The following is a 27,021-nucleotide window of genomic DNA, read 5'->3' as shown; positions in this document are numbered from 1 at the left end:
GACCAAGTTTTCTGAAGTTTGGCACAGAAACCCCATTATATTTCTCTAAATCACTTCCCCATTCCTCTCTGTTGTGGTCCTAATCTGACATCTAATGCATTTTCTCTCCCTCCTTACATCCAGTCTTTTACTATGTGATACACATGCCTCATGGATTTGTTTTGTTTTATATTTTTAACTGTTTTTAACTGAAAGGCCAGCCATACCTTTTGCCATATCATCAGGGATTTCCTTCAAGTTTGATATCCATCCATTCATCACATTTTGGAGGATTTAATTGTATATAACGGGAAAACCCCTTAATCGCTCATTCATATAACTGAATCTTCTTTAATGTTCACACATATGCACATTGATAATTGTCATTAATGCATCTGCACGTTAATAAGGCATGTAGGGGCTTCCCTGGTGGCGCAGTGGTTGAGAGTCCGCCTGCCGATGCAGGGGACGCGGGTTCGTGCCCCGGTCCGGGAAGATCCCACATGTGGCAGAGCAGCTAGGCCCGTGAGCCATGGCCACTGAGCCTGTGCGTCCGGAGCCTGTGCTCTGCAACGGGAGAGGCCACAGCAGTGAGAGGCCCGCATACCGCAAAAAAAAATAATAAAATAAGGCATGTATCTCATATTTCTATTGTTTTCTACTGATGCTCTAAACCAGGATTCAGCAAACTATGGACCATGAGCCAAATGTAACCCATTTCTTGTTTTTTTAAATAAAGTTTATTAGAACATAGCCATCTCCCTCTGTTTCTGTATTGTCTATGTATGGATGCTTTGGGGCTGCAATGACAGAGCTGAGTAGTGGCTGCAAAAGCTGTATGGCCACAAATACAAAACTACTTACTAACTAGCCCTATGCAGAAAAAGTGTGGTGATCCCTGCCTAAACCAGTGTTTCCCAACCTTTTTTTCCATTATCATCCCCCCAAGGAACTTTTTGAGACTTTTTCCCCTTAATCATTCAGCCCCATGAAATTTTAATACCATGGATATACTGTATATCTGTTCTTGTACTGTATGTGTATCTATGCTTTATACATGCAAATAGTACGTTTTTCTTCACTTCCTAACAACCAAATTTGTCCCCCTTCAGGGCAATACTGCTCCTGTTGAGAATGTAGGATCTAGACAAGAGTTTCTCAATCTCAGCATTAATTGATATTTTGGGCCAAAAAATTCTTATTGTGGCAAGCTGTCCTGTGTTCTACAGAATGTTCAGAAGCACCCCTGGTTTCTAGATGCAAGCAGCTCCTCTACACATCTCTGGCAAAAATATCTCCAGACATTGCCAAATGTCCCACGGAAGGGGAGGGATGTCAAAGTGTCCCCAATTGAGAACCACTTGCTTTAGACTAATAATTTCATCAAATAAATAAATAAAGAGGATAAGTTTCTATTACTATGTCCTAAGCATGATACATTTTCCTGGCAATAATTACCATTAACAGAAAGTATCTTATCTCTTTACTTCTTTGTGTATCTCACCCCACTATACACAGGCACTATGAGAGCAGAAACTTGAGTTATTCAGCAATGGGTCCAAATGAACATTTAGAAAAATGTATGGCTCTCCATTTCTGTTTTAAAGATAAATCAATAAATCTAACTAAAACCATGATGGCCCTCACTAATTACAGTTTCTTCTTAAAAGGGGTTACAAAACACATCTGCAAATACTTTATTGTAAATTTTCCTCCCAAACTGGCATTATACTCATTGGTCAGGAGTTGCTTAGATCCCCTTGCCTATCTTTAATTATCTATAAGTTTCTATTTTAATGGGGCTCCTCAAAAACTAGTCAGTAATCTTATTTAACAATTCTCTCAGTGTGTTTTCTTCAAAGCCAGGAAAACTGAACTTTTTGAGAGTAAGTCTTACCATTCCTTCTCACGCATTGAGTTTCCATTCTCCACTAACAATGGCCTTTCTCTCATTTGATTTGTAAGGATTATTCTCATTGTCAGGACACGAGAGAAAAAATATGGAAGGAAATGGGCTTCCTCTGTCATCAAACACGTGCAATCATTTCTTAGATTTTCCTGCTCAGAAGAAAAGCATAAAAGTTTTGTTGCCACTCAACCTCAGGTAATACCGTACAGGAATGTCTTGCAAACAAAAAGGCAGGCAAGACACAGTTGTGTTCCTAAGAGTGAAAAGGACATAATCAAGGCATTGTAGTCTGTTCCTTCCGGGTTTCTGGAGGAAAGACTAAGGACAGGCAAGTCATAAAAGGAAAGATGCGCTTCACTCTGGCTTTCTCTGAAAAATCATGTTTATACCAATGAACCATTTTCAGAACATCCCTAATTCTATCACGTTTCTGTTTAGTTTGCTGGAACTTGGCTTTTACAAGGCAATGATCCAAAGGAAAAATAAAATGACCTTTTAGAATTTATCGAGGGCTTGAGAACAAGGAAAAACACAAATGATTTGGGCACCATTAGAAAGTCATTACAAAATCCAACAGGTGGTGCTATGGGCAATTTGAATTAGAGTCTTGGTCCTTCCAGTACATCAGGAAAAGCCTATGTTAAACATCATGACATTGGTTTATACTGAAAATTCAGCGAATTAGGATTTTTCTCTTATGTTACAATCAGTGTTGAATGATGGAGAAATCTAAATGCCTACATTTAAAATTTGTCATTACCTCACTTTGTGATTTTTCAATAAATCATAAAACCATTGCACTAGGCTCCTGAAGCCAGAAATATGTGCTTCACCAATCACATTATTTGGTTACATTTGAACGGTTAAAATTACAGTGTGAGATGCCTTTTGCTATGGTGGTATGTTTATATGGTTTGAGCTACTAGCCTCTTTGTGTTCCTGTTACTTCATTTGTCTCCTATCATGAATTATGACTCTGCAACATTATTTCTCACATTTTTTCTTTGTTTCCCTCATACCTATAAGAGTGAAATGAGTCTGAGCTTGGAGTCCAAAGATCTGTGTTGTTATTCCAATTGTGTGGCCCACCAGCTATGTGACTGAGTAAGACATTTCCCTTTGCTATATTTAAATCTCTTCCCCCTCACCTCACACTAGGACTATTATTGGCTCATATAATTGCTAAGTTCAGGTAATGGCATCAGGTATGGCTGGATCCAGGGGCTCTAACTATATTGTCAGAACTCTGCCATTCTCCAACACTTGGCTCTGCTTTGCATCCCTTGGCTCTAGCTTTCCTCTGGTAACCTCTCTTTGCATGATAGAGCACAGAAGCTAAAGGCTTACATCTTCCCAGGTCCATTCCCGGTAGAGAAAGAAAATATCCCATTCACCTTTTCCAGATAAGTCATGCCCCTGTCCCTGAAAAGTCACTGTGGCCAGGAAGATGTGCTGATTTATCTATGGCTGTATGATTGCCACCCTTGTGTCCTCAGAGGTCATTAAGACTATATGAACTGAGAATGAGAGGTGGGAAGATTCTCCAAAAGGGAGATTAAGATACTATTATGAAAGAAGGGGGAATGTACAAATGATGGACATAGGAGAGGGGTCTCCTTCAGATAGAAAGGCAGATCTCCCTTTGGTATAAATGTCCCTTTACTAAACCAATATTTTAATCTTATCACCACCTCTGCAGGAATCACCTAGGGCACCAGCCTCTCCTACTAGTGCCTACTTTTGATCCTGGTACTTTTGAGCAGATACTTCAACTTCAGAACTTTGAGACCTATTACTACAGGCTTTTCCCAGAGTTTAGTCTGTTCGCAGAAACTGGTCAAGGGAGGGAATCATTTGTGCATGATAATTCATCCATGAGTAAGTAAATGATTGGTCTTCTAGGGTGGGGACTTACAGCCTTGTCATCCTACAGCCTCATTTTTATCTATCTTTACTACAAATTACCATATGGTGGAAATTACAGGAGTCAACAAAACTCTCATCCCTGGAATCTGGGGACGAGAGGAGGCTTCTTTGGGGACTCAGTATTGTTTCATACCAAGTTTCCCCTTCTCACAGGTAGCTCCCACATAACCATGTAGTTCCATCACTAAATGTTAACTCTATGGGATGCCATCTCTACCTTTTAGCTTATTTCTATTCCAGCTAAAAACTAGTTTAAAAAGCCTCCATTGTGTTATGATCTGTTTAACTCACTCTGCTTGTTTTTCTTTCTTTTTGCTTAGCCATATCACTGCAGCTGCTATTTTCTCTCCCTCGAGCACTCCCCTCTACCCCCCTCTTTTTGCAAGCATTCTTCATTCCAGAGAGAAGGTCACAATCTAATAACCTTGAGAACCATAGAAACCATCATGAGACTGCCTGATGCCAACCTTGACGGTCTTGAGATGATCCATGGATGGGAAGAATGCTGGCCCTGCATGCACTTGGACCCTTATCAGCAACACTGCTTCTTGAACCATTACTATAAAACTCCTCACTACCCCCTCTAAGACGCGACACACAGTTTCCAGTCCCCACCATGTCCCAGCATGGGTACCACCTCACCCTTCTGCACCACATAATCAGACACCTCACCAAGGGGTATGTGCCAAGGAGGGAGGTGGAGGCAGGTTCCCTGTGTTCTGAATCCCCAGAAGGTGGGACAGGGCCATCTGCTCATGCACAAGGACAGCTGTGTTCCCCATTGTGAAACATAGGATGAATCACTGTCCAAAAAGCAAATTTTCTTGAACTGGTTGAAAAATGCAGAGAAATTTCATGGTACCATGAAATTGTTTGGGGCATAACTTTTGAAAGTAATGAAGTTTAGAAAAAAAAAATGTCATGAAGAACCTAGGGGTAAGACAGGAATAAAGACACAGACCTACTAGAGAATGGACTTGAGGATATGGGGAGGGGGAAGGGTAAGCTGGGACAAAGTGAGAGAGTGGCATGGACATATATACACTACCAGATGTAAAACAGATAGCAAGTGGGAAGCAGCCACATAGCACAGGGAGATCAGCTCGGTGCTTTGTGACCACCTAGAGGGATGGGATAGGGAGGGTGGGAGGGAGCGAGACGCAAGAAGGTAGAGATATGGGAACATATGTATATGTATAACTGATTCACTTCGTTATAAAGCAAAAACTAACACACCATTGTAAAGCAATTATACTCCAATGAAGATGTTAAAAAAAGTTTTTTTGAAAATAAATTTACATTTTGCTTCATTAAAAAAAAAAAACTTCTGAGTGGATAATACATTTATGTAGCTGAAGAAATAATTTTATATTGTTTATAGGCAGGTCTCATTTTGCACAGTTCCAGCATGCACAAATTTCAGTTGCCACGGTTTAGTTAGATAATACCAGTCCCCCAACATTATGGTTCATAGTTCAGTTACCACAGGATATGAACTGTGAATAACTGAATAGAGTACAAACTGTGTTGCTAGCTCTTCAGTCCACAAATCACTATGCAAATAACAGGTGTGCATCATGATCAGTGAGCAGACACGTCACTTCTTTCAAAGTCTGTCAGTAGGTAGTCACTGTGTATCTGGTATACTGTTCATACACAGACAGCAAAGCGTATAGCTGTGTTCTTCTTGTCTTCCAGTGATAAGCCATGTGACATTTTATAGAAATGGAATTCTATTTTTAAAAAAGGGGATTGGCCCACAAATATGAAAGTGCAGCAAAGGAAAAAAATGATGATCCTGGAAGTGAAATGTGAATTGGATGTAATGGAGTTAACAGAAAAAAACAGCTGACCTGACCATGGGCAGGTCGGCATTGCCGCCATTCAAAGAGATTCTAAATATGCAGCTGAAGGAACTTAGTGAAGACCAGTTCACTGACATTAATGAGGGAAGTGTTTGTGACAAAAAAGATGGCAATATCCTAAAGCAAGTGATGTCAGCAAAATGTTTCATGTTAAAGGAACTGTTGGAGCTACTTCATGACATAGAAAGAGAAAAGGAAAAAATGTTAAAAGCTAATCCAAATTTAGAAAAAAGGATGACACTTCTCCAAGGCATAGAAAACACGTTTGCTCTGTGTGGTAAATTACACAAGGAGAAGACCAGCACTGTTCGAATTACTTTTTTTTTTTGCGGTATGCGGGCCTCTCACTGTTACGGCCTCTCCCGTTGCAGAGCACAGGCTCCGGACGCGCAGGCTGAGCAGCCATGGCTCACGGGCCCAGCCGCTCCACGGCATGTGGGATCTTCCCGGACCAGGGTACGAACCCATGTCCCCTGCATCGGCAGGCGGACTCTCAACCACTGCGCCACCAGGGAAGCCCTCGAATTACTCTTGATAAGTGTTTTCAATAACAGCAACAACCAAATAACACTTTAATACTCACTGTTTCTAATGGCTTAATTATGGTTTACAAATATTAGCTTTACTATTTTTCATTTCCATATATATGTATGTATATATACATATTATATATACATATATATGACCAACATTAAGAGTTTTAATGTTTTGACAACAAAATTAAAGGTCATAGAACAATCATAATTATTGCAATGATAATTAAGATTGCTTTGCATGGTTACAGTGCACACAGCCAGTTTTATGGTCCTGTACTATCATCTAAAGTGAAAACTGCAGAGATTTTTTTTTTAAAGGGAGAAATAAGGTGACAACAGTGACAAAGGAACTACATATTCATTTAATGTCTACTGGCTATAAAATTGATTCTGGAAGCTGTGGGAAAGACAAATGAATTGGATGTGGTTATGACCCTCAAAGTCTTCAAGGTCACCTTTATGAAGATGAGCATTTCACATAACGGAAGTATGTATGTATAATGTAAGGATAATTCACATTTAAAACGTCACTTTAAAGTAAACACTTTTAAAATAGGGACCAAATTTTTATATGAGGGAAAAATTTTGTCCAGGAACTGATCTCGAAAAATTGAAATTGAAGTATAAAAACAGGTATATTGGAGGCTTCCCTGGTGGTGCGGTGGTTAAGAATCCATCTGCCAATACAGGGGACATGGGTTCGAGCCCTGATTCAGGAAGATCCCACATACCGAGGAGCAACTAAGCCCGTGTGCCACGATACTAAGCCTGTGCTCTACAGCCCGTGAGCCACAACTACTGAGCCCACATGCTGCAACTACTCAGCCCACGCACCTAGAGCCCATGCACCACAACAAGAGAAGCCACTGCAATGAGAAGCCTGCGTACTGCAATGAAGAGTAGCCCCCACTTGCTGCAACTAGAGAAAGCTCACGCACAGCAAGGAAGACCCAATGCAGCCAAAAATAAAATAAATCAATTTATTAAAAAAACACAAAAATATAAGGAACTAAGATGGTGGAATAGAAGGACATGCTCTCACTCCCTCCTGCGAGAACACCAGAATCACAGCTAGCTGCTGGACAATCATCGACAGGAAGACACTGGAACTCACCAAAAATGATACCCCACATTCAAAGACAAAGGAGAAGCCACAGTGAGATGGCAGGGGGGCGCAATCACAGTAAAATCAAATCCCATAACTGCTGGGTGGGTGATTCACAGACTGGAGAACACTTATACCACAGAAGTCCACCCACTGGAGTGAAGGTTCAAAGCCCTACATCAGGTTCCCAACCTGGGGGTCCGGCAATGGGAGGAGGAATTCTTAGAGAATCAGACTTTGAAGGCTATTGGGATTTGACTGCAGGACTTCGACAGGACTGGGGGAAACAAAGACTCCACTCTTGGAGGGAACACACAAAGCAGTGTGCACATCAGGACTCAGGGGAAGGAGCAGTGACCCCAGGGGAGACTGAACCAGACCTACTTGCTAGTGTTGGAGGGTCTCCTGCAGAGGTGGGTGGTGGCTGTGGCTCCCCGTGGGGACAACTGGCAGCAGAAGTTCTGGGAAGTACTCCTTGGCGTGAGCCCTCCCAGGGTCTGTCATTAGCCCCACCAAAGAGCCCAGGTGGGCTCCAGTGTTGGGTTGCTTCAGGCCAAACAACCAATAGGGAGGGAACCCTGCCCCACCCATCAGCAGTCAAGCAGATTAAAGTTTTACTGAGCTCTGCCCACCAGAGCAACAGTCAGCTCTACCCACCACCAGTCCCTCCCATCAGGAAACTTACACAGGCCTCTTAGATAGCCTCATCCACCAGAGGGAAGAGAGCAGAGGAATAAGAACTACCATCCTGCAGCCTGTGGAACAGAAACCACATTCACAGAAAGATAGACAAGATGAAAAGGCAGTGGGCTATGTACCAGATGAAGGAACAAGATGAAAACTCAGAAAAACAACTACATGAAGTGGAGTTAGGCAACCTTCCAGAAAAAGAATTCATAATAACGATAGTGAGGATGATCCAGGACCTCGGAAAAAGGATAGAGGCAAAGATCGAGAAGATGCAAGAAATGTTTAACAAAGACCTAGAAGAATTAGAGAACAAACAAACAGAGATGAACAATGCAATAACTGAAATGAAAACTACCCTAGAAGGAATCAATAGCAGAACAACTGAGGCAGAAGAACGGAATTCACTGCTGCGGAATAAAATAAAGAAAATAGAATGAAAAGAAATGAAGACAGCCTAAGAGACCTCTGGGACAACATTAAACACAACAACATTCGCATTATAGGGGTCCCAGGAGAAGAGAGAGAGAAAGGACCTGAAAAAATATTTGAAGAGATTATAGTCGAAAACTTCCCTAACATGGGAAAGGAAATAGCCACCCAAGTCCAGGAAGCGCAGAGAGTCCCATACAGGAGAGACCCAAGGAGAAACACGCCGAGACACATAGTAATCAAACTGGCAAAAATTAAAGACAAAGAAAAATTATTGAAAGCAGCAAGGGAAAAAAGACAAATAACTCACAAGGGAATTCCCATAAGGTTAATAGCTGATTTCTCAGCAGAAACTCTACAAACCAGAAGGGAGTGGCATGATATACTTAAAGTGATGAAAGGGAAGAACCTAGAAACAAGATTACTCTACCCGGCAAGGATCTCACTCAGATTTGATGGAGAAATCAAAAGCTTTACAGACAAGCAAAAGCTAAGAGAATTCAGCACCACCAAATCAACTCTACAACAAATGCTAAACGAACTTCTCTAAGTGGGAAACACAAGAAAAGAAAAGCATCTACAAAAAAAAAACCTAAAGCAATTAAGAAAATGGTCATAAAAACATACATATCGATAATTACCTTAAACGTGAGTGGATTAAATGCTCCAACCAAAAGACACAGGCTTGCTGAATGGATACAAAAACAAGACCCATCTATATGCTGTCTATAAGAGACCCACTTCAGACCTAGGGACACATACAGACTGAAAGTGAGGGGATGGAAAAAGATATTCCACGCAAATGGAAATCAAAAGAAAGCTGGAGTAGCAATACTCATATCAGATAAAACGGACTATAAAGAATGTTACAAGAGACAAGGAAGGACACTACATAATGATCAAGGCATCAATCCAAGAAAAAGATATAACAATTATAAACACATATGCACCCAACATACGATCACCTCAATACATAAGGCCACTACTAACAGCTATAAAAGAGGAAATTGACAGTAACGTAGTAATAGTTGGGGACTTTAATACCTCAATGACACCAATGGACAGATCATCAAAAATGAAAATAAATTAGGAAACAGAAGCTTTAAATGACACAATACACTAGACAGATTTAATTGGCATTTATAGGATATTCCATCCAGCAACAGCAGATTACACTTTCTTCTCAAGTCCACACAGAACATTCTACAGGATAGATCACATCTTGGGTCACAAATCAAGCCTCAGTAAATTTAAGAAAATTGAAATCATATCAAGCATCTTATCTGACCACAACACTATGAGATTAGAAATGAATTACAGGGAAAAAAAATGTAAAAAACACAAACACATGCAGGATAAACAATACGTTACTAAATAACCAAGAGATCACTGAAGAAATCAAAGACGAAATCAAAAAATATAGAGAGACAAATTACAATGAAAACACGACAGTCCTAAACCTATGAGATGCAGCAAAAGCAGTTCTAAGAGGGAAGTTTATAGCTATACAAGCCTACGTCAAGAAACAAGATAAATCTCAAATACACAATCTAAACTTACACCTAAAGGAACTAGAGAAAGAAGAACAAACAAAACCCAAAGTTAGCAGTAGGAAAGAAATCATAAATATTGGAGCAGAAATAAATGAAATAGAAACAAAGAAAACAATAGCAAAGATCAATAAAACTAAAAGCTGGTTTTTTGAGAAGATAAACAAAATTGATAAACCACTAGCCAGGCTCATGCAGAAAAAGAGGGAGAGGGCTCAAATCAATAATATTAGAAATGAAAAAGGAGAAGTTACAACAGACACCACAGAAATACAAAGCACCCTAAGACTATTCAAGCAACTCTATGCCAATAAAATGGACAACCTGGAAGAAATGGACACATTCTTAGAAAGGTATAACCTTCCAAGACTGAACCAGGAAGAAATAGAAAATATGAACAGGCAAATCTCAAATCATGAAATTGAAACTGGTTAAAAATATTCTAACAAACAGAGTCCAGGACCAGATGGCTTCACAGGTGAATTCTATCAAACATTTAGAGAAGAGCTAACACCTATCCTCCTCAAACTCTTCCAAAAAATTGCAAAGGAAGGAACACTCCCAAACTCATTCCATGAGGCCATCATCACTGTGATACCAAAACCAGACAAAGATCCCACAAAAAAAGAAAACTACAGACCAATGTCACTCATGACTCTAGATGCAAAAATCCTCAACAAAATACTAGCAAACAGAATCCAACATCACATTGAAAGGATCATACGCCATGATCAAGTGGGACTTATCCCAGGGATGCAAGAATTCTTCAACATACGTAAACCAATGAATGCGATACACCATATTAACAAACTGAAGGATAAAAACCATATGAGCATCTCAATAGATGTAGAAAAAGCTTCGGACAAAATTCAACACCGACTTATGATAAAAACTCTCCCCAAAGTGGGCATAGAGGGAACCTACCTCAACATAAAAAAGGTCATATATGACAAACCCACAGCAAACATCATTCTCAATGGTGAAAAACTGAAAGCATTTCCTCTAAGATCAGGAACAAGACAAGGATGTCCACTCTCACCACTATTATTCAACATAGTTTTGGAAGCCCTAGCAACGGCAATCAGAGAAGAAAAAGAAATAAAAGGAAAACAAATTGGAAAAGAAGAAGTAAAGCTGTCACTGTTTGCAGAGGACGTGATACTATACATAGAGAATGCTAAAGATGCCACCAGAAAACTGCTAGAGCTAATCAATGAATCTGGTAAAGTTGCAGGATACAAAATTAATGCACAAAAATCTCTTGCATTCCTATACACTAATGATGAAAAATCTGAAAGAGAAATTAAGGAAACACTCCCATTTACCACTGCAACAAAAAGAATGAAATACCTAGGAATAAATCTACCTAGGGAGACAAAAGACCTGTATGCAGAAAACTATAAGACACTGATGAAAGAAATTAAAGATGATACAAACAGATGGAGACATATACCACATTCTTGGATTGGAAGAACCAATATTGCGAAAATGACTATACTACCCAAAGCAATCTACAGATTCAGTGCAATCCCTATCAAATTACCAATGGCATTTTTTATGGAACTAAAACAAAGCATCTTAAAATCTGTATGGAGACACAAAGACCCTGACTAGCCAAGGCAGTCTTGAGGGAAAAAAATGGAGCTGGAGGAATCAGACTCCCTGACTTCAGACTATACTATAAAGCTACAGTAATCATGACAATATGGTACTGGCACAAAAACAGAAACAAAGATCAGTGGAACAACACAGAAAGCCCAGAGATAAACCCACGCACCTATGGTCAACTAATCTATGACAAAGGAGGCAAGGATGTATAATGGAGAAAAGACAGTCTCTTCAATAAGTGGTGCTGAGAAAACTGGACAGCTACATGTAAAAGAATGAAATTAGAACACTCCCTAACACCATACACAAAAATAACTCAAAATGGATTCAAGACCTAAATGTAAGACCAGACACTATAATGCTCTTAGAGGAAAACATAGGAAGAACACTCTTTGACAGAAATCACAGCAAGATCATTTTTGATCCATCTCCTACAGTAATGGAAATAAAAACAAAAATAAACAAATGGGACCTAATGAAACTTCAAAGCTTTTGCACAGCAAAGGAAACCATAAACAAGACGAAAAGACAATCCTCAGAATGGGAGAAAATATTTGCAAATGAATCAACGGACAAAAGATTAATCTCAAAAATATATAAACAGCTCATGCAGCTCAATATTAAAGAAACAAACAACCCAATCCAAAAATGGGCAGAAGACCTAAATAGACATTTCTCCAAAGAAGACATACAGATGGCCAAGAAGCACAGGAAAAGCTGCTCAACATCACTAATTATTAGAGAAATGCAAATCAAAACTACAATGAGGTATTACCTCACACCAGTTAGAATGGGCATCATCAGAAAGTTTGCAAACAACAAATTCTGCAGAGACTGTGGAGAAAAGGGAACCCTCTTGCACTGTTGGTGGGAATGTAAATTGATACAGCCACTATGGAGAACAGTGTGGAGGTTCTTTAAAAAACTAAAAATTGAATTACCATATGATCCAGCAATCCCACTACTAGGCATATACTCAGAGAAAACCATAATTCAAAAAGACACATGCGCCCCAATGTTCACTGCAGCACTATTTACAATAGCCAGGTCATGGAAGCAACCTAAACGCCCATCAACAGACGAATGGATAAGGAAGATGTGGTACATATATACAATGGAATATTACTCAGCCATAAAAAGGAACGAGACTGGGTCATTTGTAGAGACGTGGATGGATCTAGAGACTGTCATACAGAGCGAAGTAAGTCAGAATGAGAAAAACAAATATCGCATATTAACGCATATATGTGGAACCTGGAAAAATAGTACAGATGAACCGGTTTGCAGGGCAGAAATTGAGACACAGATGTAGATAAAAAACGTATGGACACCAAGGGGGGAAGCGGTGGGGGCGGGGCGGGGGGTGGTGGTGTGATGAATTGGGAGATTGGGATTGACCTGTATACACTAATGTGTATAAAACTGATGACTAATAAGGACCTGCAGTATAAAAAAATAAATAAAATTAAAAAAAACTCAAACTAATGAGATGAAGAAAAAAACAGGTATATCTTTTACTTTAAAATTGCAACAATATCCTAATTCATAGGATGTATAAAATATGACCACATTATCTGTTGCAATAATTTTTCTTTAGTTTTGTGGAAGCAAGATTTACCACTCTTTGCTTTGTGTTGGATTTTTAAACCACTGCCATAAAATGGGTAATTTTTGCAAAAATATTTGATGGTTCATCAATTTTCTTCAGGGCTTTCCCACATCTTTCCCTGTTCAAGTCCTTTTTGCTTGAAGCTCCTATGCTGTTGTGATTCTTATTGAATTTTTTCTCTTTCACTGGTCTAATTCTGCCAGATTCTCATTTGTCCTGGCTTAAGTTTAATTCAAGCAATTATGCTACCTCATTTTCAAAGATGCCATGAAATCTTGCAGTTTGCAAACTGACTTCATAGCTGCTTTGCACTGCTACAATGTAACTCAAAACTCTGACAATCAACAGAAAATTGTCAAATGAAGGGGACATGATGGTCTGTATTGAGGGTCAACAAACTGAAGCTCAAGAATCAACTCCGGCCCACTGCCTGTTTTTGTAAATAAAGTTTTATCAACACACAGACATGAGCAAACATTCATGCCTGTATAGTCTATGGCTGCTTTCAGGCTACAATGTCAGAGTTGAGTAGCTGTGACAGAGACCATATGCCCCCAATGCCCAAAATATTTACTGTCTGGCTCTTTTCAGAAAAAATTTTCCAACCCTTAGCGTGGACTGATGCTAGTGTAGAGTAAACAGAGATGATTTCGTGGACACTGATATGACTGGGGTCAATTAATCAGTAAAGGTTTTGGATTCGTGATTATTGCTTTCATGCCAACTTTTAAGGGTAAAAAAAAAAATGAAGTAAACATCCAACTAAGGAGGATCCCTCACTCTTAAAACAAATGCAACTTTTATTAGATTTCTAGGAGTGATATGAAGTGCTATAGTATTTTTTAAATTATATTTTAGAGGAGAATAAGCTCCCTATGGTTACTGAAGGGAAAGGTCCTTGGGAAAGGTGGCATGTCTGCAGGACTTCAAAGGTTGTGTAGGACTAAGGTTCAGAACATGCTCTGAAAAGTACAATTTGGATGGCCATTCTCTGTAGTTACGGTAATAGACGATAATAAACCACCTTACTGAGATGGCAAAGTATAGCTAGCAAAAGTTATGGATAGAAGCTGGGTCTGACGAAAATCTTCCTGATTCCCGCAGAGGTGAGGAATTTGGCAGCAGTTGCAGCAACAAGGACATAAGGATGTGTCTCTGGCAAAAAGTAACCAAGGCACCTGCCGCCTGCTCCTCTCAATGATCCTAACGTGACCCCTCCAGCCCCAGTGGTGGTCAGTGTGGCTGGTTCCTTCGCAATTAGTGGTCAGATTTTGGAAGCAAGTCTAAGTGAAATTCCTCTTTCTGGTATGAACTGAGCATTGAAGCTATCCTTTCCAGGAAACGTCCAGGACCCAAAGGAGCAAGGCCTATGCCCTTAGTGGTAGAATTTCACGCAAAGGAGTTAGACCATAGAGGGAGGCTGATTTTTCTTTTGTCAACAACAAATTCTAATTTCCATGGGGTTGCTTGGCCTTTCTTCCTTGACGTAGACATTTAGCTTATGCCAGCCTCTCTCAAATTAAGGCTCTCTTGAACTGTACTTGGCTCTCCAGCTCCCAGAACAGAGCAAAAGTGTTCATCTCCAGAAACTTCATCTCAGCAAGCTCCCTTTTTAATGACTATCCTCCTTGCCTACTCCGCTCTCCCACGAGGCCCCGGCAGTGATTAGCCATGCGGGGTGGCCCTACAAGGCTCTGGAGAGGAATCCCAGGCTTCAGATCTGTCTTAGAGTTTGTCCGCTGGGAGAAGAACCCAAACTGAAGCCCAGCAGGTCCCTGTCAGGGGAAGGAGCGGAGCGCTGCGGCCTGTGGTGCCTCTGGATTCCAGGCTATGCTTCAAAGGCGGCTGCCAGCACACTGTGTGAGGCCACCCAGGCGGGGGCCCAGGCAGCTTTCCTGGCTCTACTCTGCTTCAAGGCCACTTAGGGATTTTAAGCTGCTTGGGGAGTAACAGCTGTCACTGCATGTGCCCCTGGGGAATGTGTGTGACAGAGGGAGTAGGATTTGGGATTAATGACAGGGTCTGTTCCCTGTTGCTCCAGTTTTTTTGTTTGTTTTTTCTTTTTTTTTTTTTTCCAGCAAACATAATTATAGACAGTAGTTTTAAGAGGCTGTAACTGCTCCAAAGTTGCTTTCTTCCAGAAACTTGAGTGCATATTGCTGAGAAGGCATTCAAAGTCAATTCCAGTATACATCTGACTAGACCCCTACCCCTCCTTCACCTGCCTACTGGTCAGTGAGCCAAACTTTTAAGGCACAGATGCAATCACCCCTCCCCCAGCCATCCCAGACCCTAAGACTTCTTCCTGCTCAGACATGCTTGCCACACCTGTGATCTTCCCTGCTGGCCTGAAAGCTCTTCATGGGCAGAGACTGTCTTGCCCACCTTTCTGTCTTCTTTATTTCCCAGTATTAGGATGTGCTCATATTGGGTGCTGTGTGACACTGGCCAAATTGCTTCACCACTCTAATCCTCAGTTTTCTTTACTATAAAATGAGCGAGTTGAAATAAATAGTCCCTTAAGTCCCATCCAGGTTTTACGTAGGGCAAAATACCGCCCATTTCTGCTCTTATTAGCTGTGTTACTATAGACAAGTTTTTACCTTCTGAGACTACTTTCATTTTTGAAAGAGGAATAATACCCGTTCCCTGCAAGCTATATGAGTATTAAATATTTGTTATTATATAATTACTAAGGGCTGATTTCCTTGCCATAAATAAATGCAAGAACGCTATAAAATGACATCTATTATTTTTGCCATAATCCAGATGAGAAAATAGGCTCACAGAAGTGAAGTAACTGCTCCAGGATTACACGGTTAAGAAATAGACAAGTTAACATTTGAACCTAAGCCGCCTCCAGAGCAGCCTCTGTTTTCGTTCCTGAGTTTGCAGGAGATGAATACTTTGCAAGCCAGCATCATAACAGCCCCCAAATTGTCAACCGTGCTTTTTGCCAGGAATGAAGTCCATGATGTTTTCAAGGGCATTTAAGGTCTTCTCAGTGAACCAACCTTGATTTAACGTTCAACTTCCATGTTCATTAAACATGACAGACACAGGCCACTTCTTTTTAAAATGTGCACAGAAATCACCTCTGCTTACACTGGATTTTTACTAAAATACCTCTTCTCATTTATGTATGAAATCTCCTGGTGGAAACAATTTTCCCTCTTTGTAGTCCCAACTCAAACAATTGTATTTCTAGGAAAACTTGTCTCATTGCCATTCCCTTCACTTTCCCCAAAAATGTGATTCAGTAATTCTCATACAATGAAAGTTCAGCAGAGGGAGACATTGCTATGGGCTGGTAAGGAGTGGGAGTACATCCTGAATGGGTAGGGACTGAAGCCAGGCATTGGCACAGTTCCTAAAGAAGAGAGTTCTGCAGTCCTTATCCCTGTTAGTTGCCAAGCTAATTGGGATGTGGGATAAATAACATGAGAAAAAGGTAGTTGAGATCAGATTTAGGAAAGCCTTGAATGCCAGGATAGGGAATCTGGACTTCATCTTGTGGTCCAGCTTAGTTCTGGGTGGCTCTCCAGCCACCTGTCTCACCTGAAGTGCTTGTCAACAGTGAAGATTCTGGCTCCATTCCAGTCCTACTGAATTGTAGGAATTCATAGTTTAACAAGCACCCTAGGTAATGCTAGGCACCCTGCAGTTTGAGAAACTCCCGTAGCATTTGGGACAATACTGTAAGTAAATGAATCTTCAAGGTAGAATAACACTGGGGATTTATTGAGGAAAATTACTCAGGTGGCTGAGTGGACCAGGGATCGGAGAAAACAGGGAACCCACTGAGGGTTCCAACAACTGTCCTCAAAGATCATGATTCCAGACTGTCCTTGGTAGTTGACAAGGACCAGACGATGATTGCTAGAATCCTATTATCTCCAATAAAAGAAAACTGTTCAACTTTTAGTTATTCTTCCCACAAGCTGTAAGGTTGTCAAGATACTACAAAATGCATGGTTTAAGGATTAACTTTTGACTAGAACTGGGGTCTCTTGATGTCAGGCCAGGACCTTTCTGAAAAGTAACAACCAGGGGATCAAGGCTATGTGTCCTTTTTACTAAAAATAAAGAGCAAGCATCCAGGTATCCCAGGGCACATTGCAGCTACAGTGAAGCCTTCAGTTGTAATGAAAATCCTCAAGTTATGCCCTGTACTTGACTGAATGTATAGAAATTGGGCAGGTGGGCAGCTTGAAATGTATATTCTCTGAATTATACTGCAGAGAGAATAGAACAGGATGAAGGAACCCCCTGGCTTTGCTGGCATCATAAAACGAAGGCAGATAAATACAGTTCTGAATATTTCTGCAAATGCCACTCAGTGAGTAGAGAGAACAGAACCCTGATGGGGAGCGTGTGTGACTCAGCATCATTAGTGTTTCCATGAGTTTGGTACAGCCTAAAATTTTAGGGCATCAGAGGGATGGGAGATGGTAATGAGAGATCAAAGGGAACAAAGGATTGGATCACAGTGAGTCTTTTCAGTTTTTCCTTTCCTTCCATCAGACCACTTTGTCTCATCCCAGAGAAAACGTATGATCAATAAAACAGCAATTCATCCACTACCTACTCCCTTTCCAGTTACATATTGCACCTGAATCCCTTTGAAATCATATTTCTTTTGCAGTTATTGAAATATACTTTAAATTGACTAGTTAAATCCATAGAATGGAGATTTACTCAGGCTTCAAGGGCTAGAGTTATTAGAAACAGAGATCGGTGAGAAGTTAGCCTCTGGCTTAGTCTCACCTTAACTCCATTTTGTTTATCAGAATCACTCTTAAGTATAGTATGTGTGGTCTAACAATTTTTTTAGGAATAAAGAAAGACAGACAGAGGGCAGACAGCAAAAGAAGACGACCTACAATCCTACAGCCTGTGGAACAAAAACCACATTCACAGAAAGACAGACAAGATGAAAAGTCAGAGGGCTATGTACCAGATGAAGGAAGAAGATAAAACCCCAGGAAAAAAACTAAGTGAAGTGGAGATAGGCAACTTTCGAGAAAATGAATTCAGAATAATGATAGTGAAGGTGAGCCAGGACTTCGGAAAAAGAATGCAGGCAAATATCAAAAGATGCAAAAACTGTTTAACAAAGACCTAGAAGAATTAGAGAACAAACACACAGAGATGAACAATACAATAACTGAAATGAAAACTACACTAGAAGAAATCAATAGCAGAATAACTGAGGCAGAAGAACGGATAAGTGACCTGAAACACAGAATGGTGGAATTCACAGCTGTGGAACAGAATAAAGAAAAAAGAGAGAAAAGAAGTGAAGACAGCCTAAGAGACCTCTGGTACAATGTTAAACGCAACAACATTCATATCATAGGGGAACCAGAAGGGGAAGAGACAGAGAAAGGACCTGAGAAAATATTTGAAGATATTATAGTCGAAAACTTCCCTAACATGGGAAAGGAAATGGCCACCCAAGTCCAGGAAGCGCAGAGAGTCCCATACAGGAGAGACCCAAGGAGAAACATGCCAAAACACATAGTAATCAAACTGGCAAAAATTAAAGACAAAGAAAAATTACTGAAAGCAGCAAGGGAAAAAAGACAAATAATATACAAGGGAACACCCATAAGGTTAGCAGCTGATTTCTCAGCAGAAACTCTACAAGCCAGAAGGGAGTGGCATGATATACTTAAAGTGATGAAAGGGAAGAACCTAGAAACAAGATTACTCTACCTGGCAAGGATCTCATTCAGATTTGATGGAGAAATCAAAAGCTTTACAGATAAGCAAAAGCTCAGAGAATTCAGCACCACCAAACCACGTCTACAACAAATGCTAAACGAACTTCTCTAAGTGGGAAACACAAGAAAAGAAAAGCATCTACAAAAACAAACCCAAAGCAATTAAGAAAATAATCATAAAAACATACATTATCAATAATTACCTTAAATGTGAGTGGATTAAATGCTCCAACCAAAAGACACAGGCTTCCTGAATGGATACAAAAACAAGCCCCATCTATATGTTGTCTACAAGAGACCCACTTCAGACTGAGGGACACATACAGACTGAAAGTGAGGGGATGGAAAAAGATATTCCATGCAAATGGAAATCAAAAGAAAGCTGGAGTAGCTATACTCATATCAGATAAAATAGACTTTAAAATAAAGAGTGTTACAAGAGACAAGGAAGGACACTACATATTGATCAAGAACTCGATCCAAGAAGAAGACATAACAATTATAAATATATATGGACCCAACAGAGGAGCACCTCAATACATAAGGCAACTGCTAACAGCTATAAAAGAGAAAATCAACAGTAACACAATAATAGTTGGGGACTTTAATACCTCACTTACACCAATGGACAAATCATCCAAATGAAAATGAATAAGGAAACAGAAGACAACAGACCAGATAGATTTAATTGATATTTATAGGACATTCCATTGAGAAACAGCAGATTACACTTTCTTCTCAAATGTGCACAGAACATTCTCCAGGATAGATGACATCTTGGGTCACAAATCAAGCCTCAGTAAATTTAAGAAAACTGAAATCATATCAAGCATCTATCTGAACACAACGCTATGAGATTAGAAATGAATTACGGGGAAAAAAACATAAAAAACACAAATACGTGCAAGCTAAACAATACGTTACTAAACAACCAAGAGATCACGGAAGCAATCAAAGAGGAAATAAACAAATACCTAGAGACAAATGACAATGAAAACACAATGATCCAAAACCTATGGGATGCAGCAAAAGCATTCTAAGAGGGAAGTTTATAGCTATACAAGTTACCTCTTGAAACAAGAAAAAGCTTAATAAAACAATCTAACCTTACACCTGAAGGAACTAGAGAAAAAAGAACAAACAAAACCCAGAGTTAGCAGAAGGAAAGAACTCATAAAGAATGGAGCAGAAATAAATGAAATAGAAACAAAGAAAACAATAGCAAAGTTCAAAAAAACTAAAAGCTGGTTCTTTGAGAAGATAAACAAAACTGATAAACCATTAGCCAGACTCATCAAGAAAAAGAGGGAGAGGACTCAAATCAATAAAGTTAGAAATGAAAAAGAAGTTACAACAGACACCGCAGAAATACAAAGCATCCTAAGAGACTACTACAAGCAAATGTATGCCAATAAAATGGACAACCTGGAAGAAATGGACACATTCTTAGAAAGGTATAACTTTCCAAGAGTGACCAGGAAGAAATAGAAAATAAGAAGAGATCAATCACAAGTAATGAAATTGAAACTGTGATTAAAAATCTTCCAACATACAGAAGTCCAGGACCAGATGGCTACACAGGTGAATTCTATCAAACATTTAGAGAAGAGCTAACACCTATCCTTCTCAAACTCTTCCAAAATATTGCAGAGGAAGGACCACTCCCAAACTCATTCTATGAAGCCACCATCACCCTGATACCAAAACCAGACAAAGATACTACAAAAAAAGAAAATTACAGACCAATGTCACTCATGACTATAGATGCAAAAAACCTCAACAAAATACTAGCAAACAGAATCCAACAACACATTAAAAGGATCATATGTCATGATCAACTGGGATTTATCCCAGGGATGCAAGGATTCTTCAATATATGAAAATCAAACAATGTGATACACCATATTAACAAATTGAAGAATAAAAACCATATGATCATCTCAATAGATGCAGAAAAAGCTTTTGACAAAATTCAACACCGACTTTTGATAAAAACTCTCCAGAAAGTGGGCATAGAGGGAAACTACCCCAACATAATAAAGGCCATATATGACAAACCCACAGCAAACATCATTCTCAATGGTGAAAAACTGAAAGCATTTCCTCTAAGATCAGGAACAAGACAAGGATGTCCACTCTCACCACTATTATTCAACATAGATCTGGAAGTCCTAGCAACGGCAATCAGAGAAGAAAAAGAAATAAAAGAAATACAAACTGGAAAAGAAGAAGTAAAACTATCAGCGTTTGCAGGTGACATTATACCATACACAGAGAATCCTAAAACTGCCACCAGAAAACTGCTAGAGCTAATCAATGAATTTGGTAAAGTTGCAGGATACAAAATTAATGCACAAAAATATCTTGCATTCCTATACACTAATGATGAAAAATCTGAAAGAGAAATTATGGAAACAGTCCCATTTACCATTGCAACAAAAAGAATAAAATACCTAGGAATAAACCTACCTAGGGAGACAAAAGACCTGTATGCAGAAAACTATAAGACAGTGATCAAAGAAATTAAAGATGATACCAACAGATGGAGAGATATACCATGTTCTTGGATTGGAAGAATCAATACTGTGAAAATGTCTATACTATCCAAAGCAATCTACAGATTCAATGCAATACCTATCAACTTACCAATGGCATTCTTTTCGTAACTAGAACAAATCATCTTAAAATTTATATGGAGACACAAAAGACCCTGAATAGCAAAAGCAATCTTGAGAAAGAAAAACGGAGCTGGAGGAATCAGACTCCTTGACTTCAGACTATACTATAAAGCTACAGTAATCAAGACAATATGGTACTGGCACAAAAACAGAAACAAAGATCAGTGGAACAACATAGAAAGCCCAGAGATAAACCCATGCACCTATGGTCAACTAATCTATGACAAAGGAGGCAAGGATGTACAACGGAGAAAAGACAGTCTCTTCAATAAGTGGTGCTGGGAAAACTGGACAGCTACATGTAAAAGAATGAAATTAGAACACTCCCTAACACCATACACAAAAGTAAAGTGAAAATGGATTTGAGACCTAAATGCAAGACCAGACACTATAAAACTCTTAAAGGAAAACACAGGAAGAACACTCTTTGACATAAACCACAGCAAGGTATGTTTTGATCCACCTCCTAGATTAACGGAAATAAAAACAAAAAAAAACAAATGGGACCTAATGAAACTTCAAAGCTTTCGCAGAGCAAATGAAACCATAAACAAGACGAAAAGACAATCCTCAGAATGGGAGAATATATTTGCAAACAAAGCAACGGACAAAGGATTAATCTCAAAAATATATAAACAAGGGCTGCCCTGGTGGTGCAGTGGTTGAGAGTCCACCTGCCGATGCAGGGGACACGGGTTCGTACCCCAGTCCGGGTGGATCTCACATGCCACGGAGCAGCTGGGCCGGTGAGCCATGGCCGCTGAGTCTGCGCATCCGGAGCCTGTGCTCTGCAATGGGAGAGACCACAGCAGTGAGAGGCCTGTGTACCGCAAAAAATATATGTGTGTGTGTGTGTGTGTGTGTGTGTGTGCGCGTGTGTGTGTGTGTGTATAAACAGCTCATGCAGCTCAATATTAAAGAAACAAACAACCCAATCCAAAAATGGGCAGAAGACCTAAATAGACATTTCTCCAAAGAAGACATACAGATGGCCAAGAAGCACATGAAAAGCTGCTCAACATCACTAATTATTAGAGAAATGTAAATCAAAACTACAATAAGGTATCATCTCACACCAGTTAGAATGGGCATCAGCAGAAAATCTATAAACAACAAATGCTGGAGAGGGTGTAGAGAAAAGGGAACCCTCTTGCACTGTTGGTGGGAATGGAAATTGATACAGCCACTACGGAGAACAGTGTGGAGGTTCCTTAAAAAACTAAAAATAGAATTACTATATGATCCAGCTATCCCACTACTGGACATATACCCAGAGAAAACCATAATTCAAAAAGACACATGCATAGCACAGGGAGATCAGCTCGGTTGCTTGTGACCACCTAGAGAGGTCGGATAGGGAGGGTGGGAGGGAGGGAGACACAAGAAGGAAGAGATATGGGAACATATGTATATGTATAACTGCTTCACTTTGTTATGAAGCAGAAACTAACACACCACGGTAAAGCAATTATACTCCAATAAAGATGTTAAAAAAAATAATGTGCATGTATTACCCTTAAAATAATTAAAATTTGTTTTGAAAAATTTCAAAAAAAAAAAAAGACACATGTACCCCAATGGTTATCACTGCACCCTTTACAATAGCCAGGTCATGGAAGCAACCTAATGCCCATCGACAGACAACTGGATAAGGAAGATGTGGTACATATATACAATGGAATATTAAGCAGCCATAAAGAGGAATGAAATTGAGTCATTTGTTGAGGTGTGGATGGACCTACAGACTGCCATACAGAGTGAAGTAAGTCAGAAAGAGAAAAACAATTCATCCAATGATGGACACTTAGGTTGCTTCCATCTCCAGGCTATTGTAAATAGAGCTGCAGTGAACACTGTGGTACATGACTCTTTTTAAATTATGGTTTTCTCAGAGTATATGCCCAGTAGTGGGATTGCTGGGTCATATGGCAGTTCTATTTGTAGTTTTTAAGGAACCTCCATACTGTTCTCCATAGTGGTGTATCAATTTACATTCCCACCAGCAGTGCAAGAATGTTCCCTTTTCTCCACACCCTCTCCAGCATTTATTGTTTCTAGATTTTTTGATGATGGCCATTCTGACCGCTGTGAGATGGTATCTCATTGTAGTTTTGATTTGCATTTCTCTAATGATTATTGATGTTGAGCATTCTTTCATGTGTTTGTTGGCAGTCTGTATATCTTCTTTGGAAAAATGTCTATTTAGGTCTTCTGCCCATTTTTGGATTGGGTTGTTTGTGTTTTTCTTATTGAGCTGCATGAGCTGCTTGTAAATTGTGGAGATTAATCCTTTGTCAGTTGCTTCATTTGCAAATATTTTCTCCCATTCTGAGGGTTGTCTTTTCGTCTTGTTTATGGTTTCCTTTGCTGTGCCAAGATTTTAAGGTTCATTGGGTCTCACATGTTTAATTTTGTTTTTCTTTCCATTTCTCTAGGAGGTGGGTCAAAAAGGATCTTGCTGTGATTTATGTCATAGAGTGTTCTGCCTATGTTTTCCTCTAAGAGTTGATAGTTTCTGGCCTTACATTTAGGGCTTTAATCCATTTTGAGCTTATTTTTGTGTATGGTGTTAGGGAGTGTTCTAATCTCATACTTTTACAGGTACCTGTCCAGTTTTCCCAGCACCACTTATTGAAGAGGCTGTCTTTTCTCCACTGTATATTCTTGTCTCCTTTATCAAAGATAAGGTAACCATATGTGTGTGGGTTTATCTCTGGGCTTTCTATCCTGTTCCATTGATCTATATTTCTGTTTTTGTGCCAGTACCATACTTTCTTGATTACTGTAGCTTTGTAGTATAGTCTGAAGTCAGGAAGCCTGATTCCTCCAGCTCCGTTTTTCTTTCTAAAGATTGCTTTGGCTATTCGGGGTCTTTTGTTTTTTCCATACAAATTGTGAAATTTCCAGGAGATGGAAGCAACCTAAGTGTCCATCATCAGATGAATGGATAAAGAAGATGTGGCATGTATATACAATGGAATATTACTCAGCCATAAAAAGAAACAAAATTCAGTTATTTGTAGTGAGGTGGTTGGACCTAGTGTCTGTCATACAAAGTGAACTAAGTCAGAAAGAGAAAAACAAATACCGTATGCTAACACTTATATATGGAATCTACAAAAAAAAAAAGAGTCATGAAGAACCTAGGGGTAAGATGGGAATGGAGAGGCAGACCTACTAGAGAATGGACTTGAGGATGTGGGGAGGGGGAAGGGTAGGCTGTGACAAAGTGAGAGAGTGGCATGGACATATATACATTACCAAACGTAGAACAGATAGCTAGTGGGAAGCAGCCGCATAGCACAGGGAGATCAGCTCGGTGCTTTGTGACCAACTAGAGGGGTGGGATAGGGAGGGTGGGAGGGAGCGAGACGCAAGAAGGTAGAGATATGGGAACATATGTATATGTATAACTGATTCACTTCGTTATAAAGCAAAAACTAACACACCATTGTAAAGCAATTATACTCCAATGAAGATGTTAAAAAAAAAAGAAAGAGAAAAACAAATATAGTATATTAATGCATGTATGTGGAAACTAGCAAAATGGTACCGATGAACCAGTTTGCAGGGCAGAAGTTGAGACACAGATGTAGAGAATAAACATATGGACACCAAGGGGGGAAAACCGCAGTGGGGTGGGGATGGTGATGTTCTGAATTGGACGATTGGGATTGACATGTATACACTGATGTGTATAAAACTGATGACTAATAAGAACCTGCAGTATAAGAAAACAAAGAAACAAACAAAAAATCAACTGATACTAAACTTTCTTTGGGTTATTTGTATGGAAATATGTTAATATAAATGTTTCAGACATTACATGAAATTTCTAAAAATCTTATATGTTCTGGTATGTTATAAGTCATAATTATAATTATTACTTTAAAATGTATATCTCAGAAATAACTGAATTTCCTTGTCAATTGCATTATTATGAACTTTCATCAAATCTTTAACCGTGGTCATTTTTAAGTCTTTTGTCATTTACAGACAGTTCTGGGTATACTCTGATGCTTTTGCAAAAATGTTCCTATAAAAGGGTTTCATCTTCAAGGAATTCATGGAAAAGACTCTGACAAGTACAGGTTTCTGGTAACTGACTATACTGCTGAACTTAATGAATAAGCATTTTCAGAACTCTAATGGAAAACTGATGAATTCATAAAAGTGCTAACAAAAGATCAAGATAAAAAAACATTAATTACATGGGATTGAGTGAACTGATGAGGATGATTATAATTTTTGTGACTTTCTGTTTGAATAAAAAAAAAATCCCACAAGGACTCAGAGGCAAAAAATATACAAATCAATTTTCACTGCAAAGTAAAGGAGCTGTTACAGTGGAAGATTACTTGACTGAATGTCAATATTATGACATAGTATGAGTGTGTTTCGTGTTTGGTAATTGCATTCATTGTTGCTGTTGTTGTGGTTATCCATTTACAATGCTTGGTGTCAGTTTATTTATCTCTTGTAAAAATAAAATACAGTGTGTGTGTGTGAAAAAAAAAAGAATCAATGGACTTAAACATAGGTCAACAGAAAAAACAAAAAAAAAAAACAAAAAAAAGAGAGATAGACAGTGAGAGTTTACTAGAAGACAACTATCTGATTTCCATCCCCTGAACACCCAGTACCAATGCCTGATAAATGGTAATTACTTAAGTTACCATGAATGAATGGTGGGAATCAAGCACTTCAAGAAAGTCATATTTAAAAAGTCATAAATTCTGATCTAAGTCTAAGGCAAGGGAAATACAACAGAAGTAAGGTCCTCTTTATCAGTAATTACTTTAAATGTAAATGGATTAAACTCTCCAATGTAGAGACAGAGATTGTCCAGCTGGGGGCAAGACAACCACTTCCAACTCTGTGGTCCATGAGTATCACTTAGCCTCTCTGTAATCCATTTTCTTATCCTAAATTCAGGATGATGAGTATTCTCCTTCTCAACTTTATCATGAGGACGAGGAATTAATACATGGAACACCTAGGAAAATAGCCTACCAGGCAGCAAGCACTGACTAAAGGCTGCTGATGTGCATGATGCTATTGTCATGCTGACTGAGAGGAGGCTGGTGTGCCCTGCATTGTGCTTGTGAGATACAAAGAAGAGGAAAGAGTGTTTCTCTCAACACATCACAATGGGTGGTCAATAAAAGACTATCGGGCTTCCCTGGTGGCGCAGTGGTTGAGAGTCTGCCTGCCGATGCAGGGGACACAGGTTCGTGCCCCGGTCCGGGAAGATCCCATGTGCCACAGAGTGGCTGCGCCCATGAGCCATGGCCGCTGAGCCTGCGTGTCCAGAGCCTGTGCTCCGCAACGGGAGAGGCCACAACAGTGAGAGGCCCGCGTACCGCAAAAAATAAATAAATAAATAAAAATAAAAGACTATCAAGAATAAA

This window comes from Leucopleurus acutus, assembly GCF_964270905.1.
Source record: "Leucopleurus acutus genome assembly, chromosome: 3".
Classification (NCBI taxonomy): Eukaryota; Metazoa; Chordata; class Mammalia; order Artiodactyla; family Delphinidae; genus Leucopleurus; species Leucopleurus acutus.
This window is presented reverse-complemented; position numbering follows the sequence as displayed.